At 40.9% G+C, this 14,118-nt stretch overlaps 1 long non-coding RNA gene across 4 annotated transcripts in view; it reads left to right on the top strand.

Annotated features, from left to right (window-relative positions):
- The first annotated feature begins 5,133 nt into the window (after positions 1–5,133).
- Positions 5,134–14,118, top strand: part of LOC122177239 — a 35,417-nt gene continuing 26,432 nt past the window's right edge. For all 4 annotated transcript variants that reach the window (XR_006178009.1, XR_006178004.1, XR_006178006.1 and 1 more), the window contains exon 1: positions 5,134–5,224. This is a non-coding gene — a long non-coding RNA (uncharacterized LOC122177239). The remainder of the gene's footprint in view (positions 5,225–14,118) is intronic.

Consider the following 14,118-nt stretch of genomic DNA (forward strand, 5'->3'; position numbering starts at 1 on the left):
CCCCCCCCCCCCCCCCCCCGCATCCCTCCCCCTCCCGTGTCAGCAGCACATTAACTTCTCCCCGCTCCCCGCCCGCTGCCGCCCCCCCTCCCCCATCCCCCCCCCCGCCGCTCCGTTACCCCGAGCCGTGGATGGCCGCTCCTCTTCCCCGGCGGTGTCCCCCTTTCCCTCCCCCCTACCCCCCCTCCGGACCCCTGGGCCCGGCCCGACGCTGCCCATTCACCTCCTCCTCTCCGCCTCCGGAGCGCTCCGCTCTGTCACCCGGCCGCCGTTCGTCATTGGCTCTGCTATTTTTTGGTGCCTGTTTCCATGTCACCCCTCGGCGGATCGCGATAGGCGATGAGCGGCTGCGAACGGCGCTCCGTGACACCGCCGCGCATCTCGCCGCCTCCCCCCCCCGCTCCGCACCCTTTCTCAATCCGCGGTTCGGAGCCGCTGGGATGCGGCCGGGCTCGGCCCCGCGCATCGCATCGCCCCGCGCCGGGGGCGGGCAGCGCTGCGGGAGCGGAGCGCGGCGGCGGCGCCTTAAAGCGAAACGCAAAAGTTCGCCTCTCCCTTTTCCCTCCGTCCCTCCCTCCGTCGCGGGGCTGAAGGTATTTCGCGTGTCACGCAGGGATCCCCGCCGCTTCGCTCGGCTCCCCCGAGCGCGGGGCGCGCACCGCACTTTCCCAGCGCCGCTTTTTCCCGTGGAGAGCCGCTCCGCTCCGCCGGTTGTCCCTCGCTGCCCCGATGGCCGCGAAACGCGGCGGGCTCTCGCTAGCATCGCAGTCTCGGAGTCTCCACCGCGACGCGGCCACTCGTTACAGTACATTCGCGTCGCGGCTCGGGGAGCGTTTTTAGCGGCGAGCATGGGAATGCGTGCCGGGCCGCCTCGTCGGGCCGCGCTCTCCGCAGGGATGAGGGCTCGAGGAGCGGCGGCACCCGGCAGCCGTCCGCCCACCGGCACCGACTTTCGCTTTCAGGAGCTCGGCGTCCTGCCCCGCTCGGTGCCGCACAGGTGCGGGGCGTTCTTCCACACCGCTCGCCCGGCGTCGGTCCGCAGCCCGCGGTTCGTTCCCGTTTCTCATTGAAATGAAAGCCCGTGCACTGCGCCCGCTGGGCTCTGTCGCACCATCGTTCCTTTTGGCTTTCTTATTTCTCGAGCTGCACCGTTTCCATATTTTATAATTACATAAAGGTGGGTGTGGCTAAAATGAAAGCAGTAAGCGATCTAATATCGATACGCGGGCTGTGGAAATTAGGTTTTCCTTCCTTATATTTGACATGCTCCTCATTTTGAGACACTTGGGGAGGGGGGTGGGGGGGAACCGTGTAGCTTCAATGGACCCTTGAGGAACTGCTTGCATTTTTCACCTCAGTTAAAACGTCAAACATTAACTGGATGGTTTGGCCCTGCAGAAGGCACATTTGGAGGAAATATCAAATGTGCTTCAAGATCGAAACCTGTGTATTTACACGATGGCGATAACTGAAAGCTGAACTTCTGTGCTTAGTGGTGTTTCTTCGCTGTGCCGTGCACTGCGTACACATACTTTCTTATTTTTTTTATTTTTTTTTTTCAGACTTTTTTTTTTTTTTTAATCTCAGCTGTCAGAAAAGCATCCAAATAAGCTTCTCTTGCCCTCTTAATTTTTTGGTAATTTTTTGGTAATTTTTTAACTTTTTTTTTTGCTATTTTTTCAATAGCCTGGTGCCGAGAAAAACCCAACCAAGTTGCACTGAAAGTTTCCAAGAGGTGCATTCTCTTTTCAGAGAGAGAAACCTTGTGCAGCTTGGAGCAACTGTGCTTTTTGTAATGCTGAGGAGCAGCAGCAATGGGAAGGTGTGGGGCTGTGGGCAGCGTGTTGCAGTGTGGGGCACAGTTAGGCTGTGTGTATGGTCACAAGGTGTGCGAGGTGCTTTTGCTGCTTGGTCATCGATTGGGGTTTTGTGTGTTTTTTTTCCTTTTTTTTTTTTTTTTTTTTTTTGCTTGGCTTTTGGAATGCTGGGCTTGTTCCTGTTCCATCCAAAGCACAGCGTCACAGGAGGGATTTTGCTCCTGAGCTGTGGGCTGCGTTTCCTTAATTCTCCCAGTGCTAATGAATCAGGATGTGAGCAGAGTGCAGCCGGGGCTGCAGGCACTGCCTGTCAGTGTGAGCACTAGGGGAAGGTGCACAGCCCATCCCTCCCAAAGGGCACAGCTGCCCAACAGGTGTATGGCACTGCTATCTATTTGAGTGAGCTGCACCCAGAGCTCTCACCTCACAGCGAGCACTGCTGCTACAGCAGCCTGCTGCTTTTCAGTTGCATTGGGAAACAGTTACCTACTGAGCACCTCCGTGTCCTACCAATATTCTGTAGATACTTCATTTGATAGCTCCATCATCTGTCTGTGCCCAGAGGCCCCTTAGCTCTCATCTCAGCAATTTACATTTATTAAAGTTGTCAAAAGTACAGTGCAGCTTGGCCTTGTCCTGCGTGGGGAGGAAATGGGGGATTACACTGTGCCGTTCTCTATACCAGCAAGGAAATATTTTTTGATATATATACATATATATTTTTTTTTAATAAAAATAGCTTTGTGTACTCTTAAGTCTCCTTCCACAGATGTGCTGTTTGTACTTATTTATATAAAAATAAATGTACACATATATACATATTCTGAACACTTAACATTTAACACTGGAACCTGATACCAAAATGATGATTTTTTTTTTTTTTCTATCACCACTAACACTGGGGAAGTGTTGCTTGCCCACGTTTCTCGTGTATATACTCTGACTCTTCACACAGCTTTTTTTTTTTTTTTTTTTTTTTTATTTAATAGAACTGGTGATGTACTCTAAGGCAGGAGGACTGAAGATGTGTCCCACAGATGTGAGGGGGGACGTGATGCAGAGGGGAGGTGTGTGGCATGGATTCCCGATGCTTCATTTCCCTCAGTCAAAATGCTGCTTTGCCATTTTATTTATTTATTTTGCAAATTATTGGCAGGAGCTAGGTAGGATTTTTTTACTTTTTTTTTTTTTTTTTTTTTTCTTTTTTAGGTAACTATGTGTTAATGCACAACAAACAGGAGAAGTTAAGCTTAGCGGGGGAAATAGTATTTTTGAAATTACCCTAAATTTGGATGCTGGGCAGTATCAGAAATGGTTACAATGAGCTAGGTAGAATAATCCCTGCCTATTGTTTAATGGGGTGTGAGGCAGTGTCTGTGCTGAAGTTCTTTTTTAACCCTTCGCTGCAAATCCTAAAAGCAGTCCAGCTGCAGTGTGAGGAGCTGTGCCTGTTCCTGGGGCAGAGAGTGGGAGCGGGGCTGAGGGGCAGCTCTCAGCTCAGCCCCTGTGCTGCTGCTGTGTGCAGGGGCAGCAGGGAGAGCAGCCAACACCTGGCAGTTTTTTACTTTAATATTAGCATCTAATCATATTTTAGCACATCATCTCTTAAAAAAAAAAAAAAAAAAAAGTTATCTTTACAGTAAATATTAATGACTTTGTGTAATTCTAAGCACTTCTTCCTATCTCGGCAATGCAGTTGCCAGTGTGTGAGGATGGCCTCCTCGTAGACACACACACATTCATTGCCACATACACAGAACAGGAGAAAAATGTCAATTCTGTACATTGAGCTCCTATTTTGTAAAAACTTTCCCAATGTGTTGCTCTGAGATGATACTATGCTTGCAGCTGAAAAATAGCTGTGACTCGCAGGGATGGTTGTTAATGTCTGGAGGGAACCACTGTTAGAAGAAGGGGATAAAAAGTGACTTTTTGGTTTGTTTTCAGAAACTGTAATGAGTGTATCCACAGTAAATGGATTATTAATAAACTTTTCAACGTCTGATCTAGCTGCAACTAATTATTTTATTTAGTGTGAGCTGAAATTCACAGGAAGGTCTCAGCTGAGAAGGAGATAATTACACTCGGCTGAGGGCTCCAGCCTCTGTTTTCGTAGAAGGTGCTTTTCTGTGAGCTTGCTTTCAGTATTAGCTTGAAGGATATTAAATCTTAATATAAGCGTGGGGAGGGAATTTTGAGAAGCATTTTTGTGTTATTGGTTGAAGAGCAGAAACTTTTATTTTCACTTATATTCCTTCCCATAATTTTTTTTTTTTTTTTTTAAATAAGGCAAATTTTCTGTTCTGATTAAAGCAGAGTGCTTATCAGAGCTCTACAACTATGGGGATTTTTTTTAGGATTTTTCTGGACTACGATGAAGGAATAAAGGGCAAAATGATGGGGCACGTTTGTGAGCAGGTGAGCTGAGCGAGGCAGCTGCTGCCACGTTTGTTAGGCACTGCATGTGTCATGTCCTGCTATCTGCAGTGAGAAAAGCTCCAATAAGTGGAAGGATGTGGCTGTGTGGATGCACTGCTTCCTGCAGTAGATACCTGATACAGTTATTCCCTCTCTCAGGTTATGTTTCGTTCTTACCTGAATATTGTCGTGGCCAATTTCTTTCTTTTTTTTTTTTCTTTTTTTTTTTTTTTATTTTTTTTAGTTTTATTTTTTCCTCTTCCCAGTATGCTTTTAAATTTTTGCTGGGAGAGCATTAGATGACTCTACAGTTTCTCTTACACCTTCTAAAGCAGCTAATATTTGCGCAGCTACATTTTAACGAACGTAGCAGTGGTGACTGCCCTTGAAGAGAAGCAGCTGAAGCTCCTTCAGGAAAAACGTGCGAAGTTCAACCCTGCTCAGTCAGCAGCACCGTCTGGGGAGTGTGGCAGCAGTCATCACACACCCATTAAGCAGTTTGTACTCAACCTGTTTGCTGCTTTCAGGGTGGAGGGAGAGACTGGGAGAGGTTCTCCCCCTCCCTCCTCCCCCCCCCACGCACCTCCTCCCTTCCCCCCCCCTTTTTTTTTTTTCTTCCTCTTGCTTTCATGTTAAAATGCTGCAGGAAGAATGAAAGCAGGGCATGCTAATCTGATTTGTTTCGAGAGGCTTCTGATAATAAAGAGGCATATCACAGGTGTTCCCAATCAACCCGGTTTGGTTTAAAATATATCTCTCTCCCTCTTTAAAATTAGGATTTCCTGTAATATAGACAATGCGAGGGTCAGCCCGATGACCTCTGTCTATGTTTGGGGATCAACCATGAAACTGTGGGTGTTGGAAATATGTTATAATACATGACGTTTTTATTGCAGGTTTCGACCTTTCAATAGAGAGCTGATTTTGGAGAACGGCTTAGTCCTGTGATTGAAAAACTCTTTCTGGAAGGTTGATGGAGCAGGAGCATGGTATATATTATATTAACATTTCTCTATTACACGTGTTCTTAATTTAAAAAAAAAAATGTATATGGTGTAACTTCTTTGGACTATTCAAAATAGGCAAGTTGGGCTGGGTTTGCCTGAGCTTTTTCTGTTTGGTAAAATAATTCTTCTTTACACTCTCTCTGTAAAATTCTAAGAGGCTGAGTAAAAGTGAAGCATTCACACGAGCTGTCTTCAGAAGGAAATGAAGTGGCCAAAATTCGTACAAAAAGCTGAATTTGCAGCAGCCTTGGTCATAGAAGTTATATAAATTCTCTATATAGTATTGTTCTCGTATTCATGTATTGGGAATTAGTCCAAGTGAAATGTTGCTAATCCAAAAACAAGGTATAGAGGAGGTAGTGTTTATTTTTAAGTAACGTTATTTTGTTGTTGTTGGGAGGGTTTGTTAAAGAAATGAACAGAGAGCTGAGTGCACTTCAATGTAGTGTGCAAAACTTATTTTTAAACGTGTTAACAAACTTGCTGCTTGACGAGCTGAGAAGCAGGAAACAAGACAAAATGGGCTTCAGAGGTCTCTACCTGTAGCAAAACAGGCAGAAATTTAATTTAATTTCTGTATTTGTCAGTAAATAGATTTTTCTATAGCAAAACAGCTAATATTTAAAAAATAATAAATAGGGACTGGCTACACTCATACTGCGAGTCCTGCTTTGCACCAGAAGTACTAATTTGGCTGAAACTGAGAAATCCATTCAGAGTAATCATAACCTACCTACTTGCATGTGAATAATCTTAACTAACCATTTCTAAAAACAACTGAAATTAAAATAGTAACTGTTCTTGGATTGAGTAAATTTGTTTAAATACTAAATGGAGCAGTAAAAACTGTAAAACTTTATCTTGAGCGAAATATATTACAGTGCAACAAATTTTATGAACATGTCGTGACTTTAGCAATTCCAGCTTTCAGCTGGAATCCACTTTTTATCCTTAATCAAATCTGTCTGTCTTCAAGAAGGCATTTTTTTTTTTTTAATTTTGCAGGAAGTAATTGTATCATAAAATAAGAGAAATTTGGGGAAAAAAATTGTAGATTATTCTGGTAACTGCTAATTTGTACTAACCAAATCCAGCAAAGTGTAAATTGCAGCTTTCCTCAGTGTTGTAACTAATGTCCACTACACCCGAGGAGCAGCTGCTTTTGCCACTAGAACACCTTCTGGCACAGATCTGTTTGAGGCAGACACATTCTGAAGGTGTTTTTCATATAATGAAAACTGTACAGTGATTTTCAGGGGTTGCGTAGACCACCTACAGGCAGTTATCAGTTGAGAAAGAAAATCCTGAATACAGAAAGTGCAGGGATCCAGAGGAAAAGGAGGGAAACAGAGGTTTCTATGGACTTAGCAATTTGTGATTAGTGAATTGGTGATTATTATTTTCTTTTTTTTTCCTCTTTGTGATTAACAGTTGTAGTAAAAGTTTTCTTTATTAATGCAGTTAGTGTTTGGGTGACATGTCTAATATGATCCCAAATAAATATTTTACAGTTTGTCCAGAAGCTCTGCACTGAATGTAATGCATATGGGTTTGGGTGATGTTTTTTTTTTTGTTTTTTTTTTTTTAATCCTGCTTCTCTTAAGAACATAAAGATTTCACAGAACACCTCTTTGAATTTGTTCATTCTCTCTTCTTTTTTTTCTATATTTTTACTTTTTTTTTTTTTTTTTTTGTCCCTGTACAAAAGCAATTACATTATTGTTAATGAAAATCAGGATTATATTGCAAGGCAAAAGTATCTAAGGCTCCCTTGTGACATATTTAAAAGGTGAAAGTTTGATGGAGTGTTCCTTGAGCTGACACGAGTTCAGACTATTTCTTATAGATTCTTATTCAGCAAAAAAAAAAAGATATAATGTCTGGTTCACAACTGTAAATCAAAGGATTTTTAAGTTTAGGGCCTGAACCTGCTGAGTTCTAAATACACAAGTAGTCCTAATAGCTCACTTCCACAAATAAGGATTTGCAGAATCATGTCAGTAGATCCAAACTTTTATTTATTTTTTTTTTAATGAACAAAAGATATCAAAGTAATTTGAACTTTGGGACAAGTTAAATAATTTTTTTCAGGAGCCCAAAGAGGAGAGTTTTGCAGTAGTGCAGTTACAGAGTGTGACTCGTGTACAAGCTGAGCTGTCTCTCAGGAGTGCTGTAGTTGTCAGTTACCATTAGAATCCATTTTTCAAGTGTCAATTGGCTCTAGAACAGTTTTTTAGCTGAAATTTGGCCTACATTAATTTTGTTGTAGAGCTGGTCAGCAAGTTTGCTGTAGAAGTGCTCAGCGTGGCTGTTTTGTGCCCCAAAGAGCAGTGAAGCTTTGCAGAGAGCTCTGGGGTGTGTTTTAGTTTCTAACTCCCTGTTTCTGCTGTTGCAGTTCTTATTTAGACAAACTACCACTGCTTTTGTTGGAAATTAACCCTGCAATAAGGGCTGCGGTGCTGGCCCCTTAAAAACTGTTGGTGTGGCTATTGCAAATAGTGTGCTCGACTTCGTGGGCTGTTTTGCAATATCTAGTTGTAATGAGCTGAAGAGATAAAAATGTGCAGGCTTCTTTGCTGAAGTGCTTCCCGTGTGCAACTTTCCATGGCCACTTTTACCACTCACAGAATAGGTACAGGCTTGAGCCTCTACAGATCTTGTTGCCTAAATCACAGTCTGATAGCTGACATTGCAAGCTTGCTGCTCTGCTCGTCTGAAGGAGCTGCTGCAGACATCTTTGTCAGCTCATCAGTGTTTTCTTTAAGGACTTCTGCTGCTTTTTTCAAAAGCAACTTAAATAATTTTCCTGAAAGGGAGATGTGGCTATAAAGGCACCCCGTGCCTGGTTATTACAGCACATGTAACATCAGCAGCCCTCCTTTGAAATCCCTCTGGTAGCTCAGACGTGGCTGATTTAAATTTAGAAATCTGAAAGAAGTGAATTTTCTGGATTTTGTTCATTTTAACTAGATCCAGCCCTAATATTATTTTAAAATGGAGTTTTGTGTACTGTTAAATTTAAATAAACCTTAACTTTTGTTACTAGGCTAGAGATCTAGTGAAACATCTCTATGGCAAGGATTTGAGGCTGGTGTACTTACACTTCAATTTTTCCTTCTCTGTTGATGAAGTGATCCTGCAAAACACTTGCAGAAGAAGAACAAACGACCCACAAAGTCTTCGGGAAAAATAGTTAAAAAATGCTAATTGCCATATTTAAATGCTTATGCTTCCCCCTCAAAGCCAAATGCATGAAAATAGGCTCTTGCTTGTATTCATTTATTTATTTCAGCAACAACAACAAAAAAAGCAGTGCAGAAATGTCTGCAAACCCAGACATTTAAGCTGTGGGTATGGGAAGAGAAAAATATAATTCCAGTTATCGTAAATGTTCAGCTACTGTATTGATAGCTTGTTCACCTACCTCGTCTGGGACTGCTGCTCACACCAGCAGGAAAAAGAGCCTGTATGAAGATGTGAGTGCTAATTCAGTAGTGAGGCCCTGTTTCTGGCTTTGTCAAGTTTGAGTTTATTTTAAATACATGGATATCCATGGTAGCTTTTTAGTTCTGAGTCTGTTGGAGGGGTTTTAGGTTTGGGGGTTTTTTCTTGGTTTTTTTTTGTGTTTTTTTTTTTTTTAATTTTTTTTTTTTTTCAGAGCATGTTATATTCTGTTGCTGTAAAAAATTTTGAATGCAATATTTTGAGGAAAATTACTGCTTTTCAGTAAAATATGATCATCAATTTAATTCAATTAGCTAAGATAATTAATTTAAAGCAAAGGATCGGCGGTATCTATATTTTTAATTTGTACAGTGCTTAAAAATCCTAGCAGTGTGCAAATACCTCCAAAGTAATTACACCTTTCCCTTATTCAAGTCAGTGTGAAGAGCTTGCTGCTTATTTCTTGTGAGTGTACTCTGGTTTTTTTTTTTCTGGATTTTTCTATGACTTCAAACCAAAAATTGTCATGATTTTATCCATCCATTTCTTAGTTGTTATGAAGAGGATTTTTTTTTTATTTTTTATTATTTTTTTTCCCTAGAAGAATATGGGTTTAAGCACTAATATGAAAGTTAACATAAATATTTTGGAAATATTGTCATTTTCAACATGATCAGAGTCTTCCCAACCTGAAATGACAATTTCCTACATCAAAATAGTTGTAGTATATTATAATTCACTTGGACTTATTGAAGATTGTGGGGAAGCCAGGAATTCCAGTGCATCTGAGAAACAAAAAACACTTGATTTAGAATTTCTGTATTGTCAGAGCAATGTTTTCTCTGGTTGAATAGGCAGATACTGTGGTCTGAAGGGAGTTAACACTCAAGTTATCCTGCAAACACTTTGCTTCCCCCTTGTTACAAACTATTACACGTCTTACTACAGATCAGGAATTAGAAAAGGAGGATGCTCCATCTGTTGTGAAACGTTGTAACAGCTCTTATGAGAAAGCCTGACTATAAATACATGCAAAAGTCTATTGCAGAGCAGAGTTCTCTGACACAAGTCTGACAGTACCAGCAGTACCTTGCACAGGCAGACAAACCCCTTAGCAAAAGGAGTGGTCTTCTGCTAATGTACTCCTCCTGATGCTCCCCAGAAGATTTCTCCAGGCTCTCAGGAGAAGGCAGATTGATGCTGTCAGCGGCAGGCACAGTAGTTACACAAGCAGCAGGGAAATGTGTATTTTTCTTCATCTGTTTTATAACCTGAATCTGTTTCAGTTCTCAGGCAGTGTGGCTGTTACTTTAGGGGCTGTAGTGCTGTCTGACAGTCATTTCTTTGTTTTATTCTTTAAAAAATAAAAACAAAAATGTTTCCTATGTTGATTTTCAGTGCTGTGTGTGTGTGGCTATCAGTAACCCATCTGAAATAGAAGGGTTACCAGGTCCTAAATTCATTACCTCTGATCAGTTCGAGAGTAGAGGAAAACGTGGTTTGAAATAAGATCAGAAGAAAATGCTTGGGCTTTTCTTTCTGGAATTAGCAGGTTTAAAATAAGGGCTGTTGTTTGCACAGTGCCTGCTTGCATCCAGGTTTGGAGTGCAACTACAAGATCCTCGAATCAGCAGGGAGAGAATAATTCCTTCTAGAGTGTTAGTGCTCGTAGGCTGGGCTCTGTTTTTACACCACCAGCTCCTCAGTTTTCATTAAAGTTTTGATTCCAGCTCTGTCACTGTAATTACAGTGGATCTGGCTGTCAGTGTCTGCTGTTTGTTTCAGGAAATGATGTTTTTGTGAAACTGCATAAGAAACTGATGGAAGTGTAAAATACAAGAATGTTCCTAAGTTCCCTCTTAAACTTGCTGTCCTTGATTTTTATCTCCCTATTTAGAAGTGCAGATTTCCTCTTGCATTTTTGGTCTGTAATCCTCAGTTTGTCAATCTCTCAGTCTTCTGACATGAAAATGATCCTTCAAAAACGCTGCTCGGTTGTTGTTTTTTTTTCCTCAAAGTTTTATTTTTAGCTTAATAAAACTTAAGTTGTTGACCCACTTTTCCATTATGTAAAAACCTGAACAGAATTTGTCATTGAGGCAGGAATTTGTGAAGGCTAACACTAGAGGGCAATTCGAAGCAAAAGTCTGCCTGCCCCGGAGCTCTTACGGTCCCTCTTGAAAAACAGGGAGCTTATGGGGGCTGTCCCTGTGTCCCCCAGGCCACAGCCAGCCTCTGTGGTCACACTCCTCAGTCTTCTATTTAACTCTCTTTTTGCATCCAGTAGGTAACTTGAGGGTATGTTCGAGTGCTCTGCTGAATGAGAAGGAACTTGAGCCAGGTCCTGTGTTTTGCTGCATTATCAGTTAACAAACCCCTTCTTCCAATCTCCTTTCCTTCACTCTTGCTGCTGTCAGAAAGGCGTAATGCAGTCAGTGGCTTTCTTTTGTTTTGTTTGTTGGGTATTAATTTGATCATAACGTGCTGCTCTGAGCCCTCTAGAAGTGATGCGAAAGATGCTGAGTTTGGGGAGGTGAGGTAACGTTGTACTGAAACGCCTTTTATTTCAAAGAAAATAAAATGGTGAGTGAAAAATAGTCTGAATTTGCTGCATTGATAGATAGCTGAGAAGTCAGGTTTTGTGGAACCAATTGTAACAAATTTACAGCAATACTAATAGCCAGGGAAATACTGCTAAATTATCTAGATTAACAAGGAAATATATTTAATTTTTAATGAAATAAATTTATAAGAGATCAGACGGGCAGGTGATGCCTGCAATTTTACCAAGCCAGTATATGAAATGTAAAAACGGAGTTGAAGTGAGATGATCACTCCCCCACAGTTAAATACAGCACTTGATTGCTCATCTGTGTGTATTGTGCAGGATTTAAACAATTTACATAACAGTGCATTACATAATAAACGATAGTTTTCACAGGTTGCAGTGTTAATTGTGGTCTACTGGACATCCCCATCGCTCGTAAACAGCAACCTGTAGTGCAAAGGGGTGATGTCATGGTTCTTGAAATGCACTCAAGGATTCTTATTTTAGGAATGCAAATTCTCTCATTGTACCAAAACGTATGCATCCAGCAGTGTAAATGTTCCTAAGTGCCGTGGTACAGATTTCAACACGGGGTACTTTATAGATGTGTGTTCATATCTATCTATAGAGTTGCACATTGTGTTTTATATGTACTTTGATATCAAAAGGCTAATCTGAGGTTCAAGTGGTGTGCTCGTTCCTACCTTATGTACCAGCCTTTCAAGTAGTATTGCTTTCACATTCTTAGAGGTTTAAAATTTATTTTTTCTTTACCAGCTTTTTTCTTTTTTCTTTTTTTTAATAAGGGATATGGATAGAAATATTGCCATGCATTGTTGCAGTAAATATTCGCACCTATCTCTGCAGGTCTGGTCTGCAACTTCAGTGCAGTTTGAAAACGTAATCTGCTGGCAATGATGTGCCCAAAGTTAATCAGAATTTGTGGAAGGGAGATTGTTTCATCCTACAGTGTGTAGTCCTGACCTGGATAAAATTGACAAAAGGAAAAAAATAATAGGAAGTGAGGGGGGGGAAAAAAAAGGATAATAGAATGCTTCAGTGATGAAAGTCTCTGGATCCTAGAGGAGGCTTTTGTTTTATTTGGGGGGGGATGTGGAGAGTGGGCAAGGAATTATCACTGACCATGGTTATTAGCTAGAAGAAATCCTAACTGCACATTATACTCATTCTTGAGAACATGAATGTTTAATATAAAATCAAGCCGAATATTCAAGTGCTTAAACCAGCATGCATATAAGCTGCTAAGAAATTGAATTCTTAGTGCTCTGCAGGTAAAACACTATCAATTTTTGCCAACATGAATATTTTATCTTTTTTCTTTTACTGGTTTGATTTTTGGCCTTAAATCAGCAAGAGAAGTTCAGTTGTTAACATTTCAGGCTGTCTTCAGAATTTTATTATTTGAAGAAAGCAAGAACAAATGTGTGAGTATCAGCAGCGTGCAGAGCAGTGCTGCGATATTGTTCTGTTCTGCCTTTAAGCAGGTGGTTTCTTGTGGCAGGCTGGAAGAGAGATTCTTTTTCTTCCCAGCTTTTGACAAAAAGATGACGCATATGTCTCAGAATTAGAAGGGGAAATCTGCCAGTTTGCATCAGTTCCTCAACTTGTGGGTTGCTTTTCACCACAAGGAAAATTGGTATATTCGCACCAGTGCTTCTTGAGAGATGAGGAGTAATCATTTCCTTCAGAAAGTGTAGGATGGTTGGAGTAGGCCCTTCATATGTTACACTAGGCTTTTCCTACAAGATATCTTTCAAGTATATTAAATATTTAGGAAGAAAAGAAAACAAAGCATGTTCCTAAATGCTGCTTTTAATGCTTGAAATGCATGGGATCATGCATCTTATAACTTAATGCAGAGTAAAAGCAGAGAAACCTGCTTCCTTTTGAAAATGCTGAGCTTTTCTTCTGCTCAAAAAAAAGCCCTGTAGATCTCCATAGCTGAAAGGTAAGTTGTTTTGCTTTGTTTTTAACCTAATCCTATATATCTCAGTCTCCAGTTCCAGCCTTAAATTAAATCAGTAGGACTGGGGGGAAAAAATTAAATACAGTGAATTTGAGAGCTAAAGGTATCTGCTTTGTTGGGAAAGCATTTAATATGAAGTAAGGAAGCTCTAATTTTCTACAACATCATGCTGTAGACCTGCAGGAGAAGGGGAAAAAAAAAAAAAAAAAGGCAGTAGCTTATATGAAAGAATCTGAATTACCACTGAGGTTTGGGATATGGGGGAGCGAGTTCTCACAGTACTGAGGTTTGCTCAAAGGGTGTACTGCTAACTGGCTATTTATTTCAAAAATAATATTTTTTTGTTAAAAGCTGGGTGCTGATTGTTAAGATATTGATATCTTTTTGTTTCGTGGCTATTTATTAAGCATTTGATAGGACTGATAGTACCACTCAATTTCTCAACTGCTACTGTGGTTTTAGGCATTGGATTTTACATTTTTTCTTAATATATTAACTTCTGGTTAATTCAGTATGGTTTTACTTTAAGCTCGTTAGTGAAATATTGAAAATCTAGCTTAATATAAAGCCTTAGGAGGTACCCAGCATCCTCATCTTTTTTTTCTTTTTTTTTCTTTTTTTTTTCTTTTCTCTCAAGTGGATGAAATTCCTTTCATTTAGCAAAACTCTTGTTTAGGGCATATCCCAAACACAGCTTGTTTTCTAGCTGTAGAAATGAACTTCACTGTTTAGCAGTCAGCCTTAGAAAGCACTGTATTCCTGTGCACTAGCTCAGTCTGTGAGTCATGGGTCTCGCTGATGGGGGAGTGGGTAACAAACCCATAAATGTTTTTGAATGGGAGTATTCATGTGTGTGTGCTTGTGTGTGTGCAAATAGATATCTTTTGTATGAATAAG

Source organism: Lagopus leucura, unplaced genomic scaffold (genome assembly GCF_019238085.1).
Source record: "Lagopus leucura isolate 7727_CA_CO unplaced genomic scaffold, USGS_WTPT01 Super-Scaffold_100001, whole genome shotgun sequence".
Lineage (NCBI taxonomy): Eukaryota > Metazoa > Chordata > Aves > Galliformes > Phasianidae > Lagopus > Lagopus leucura.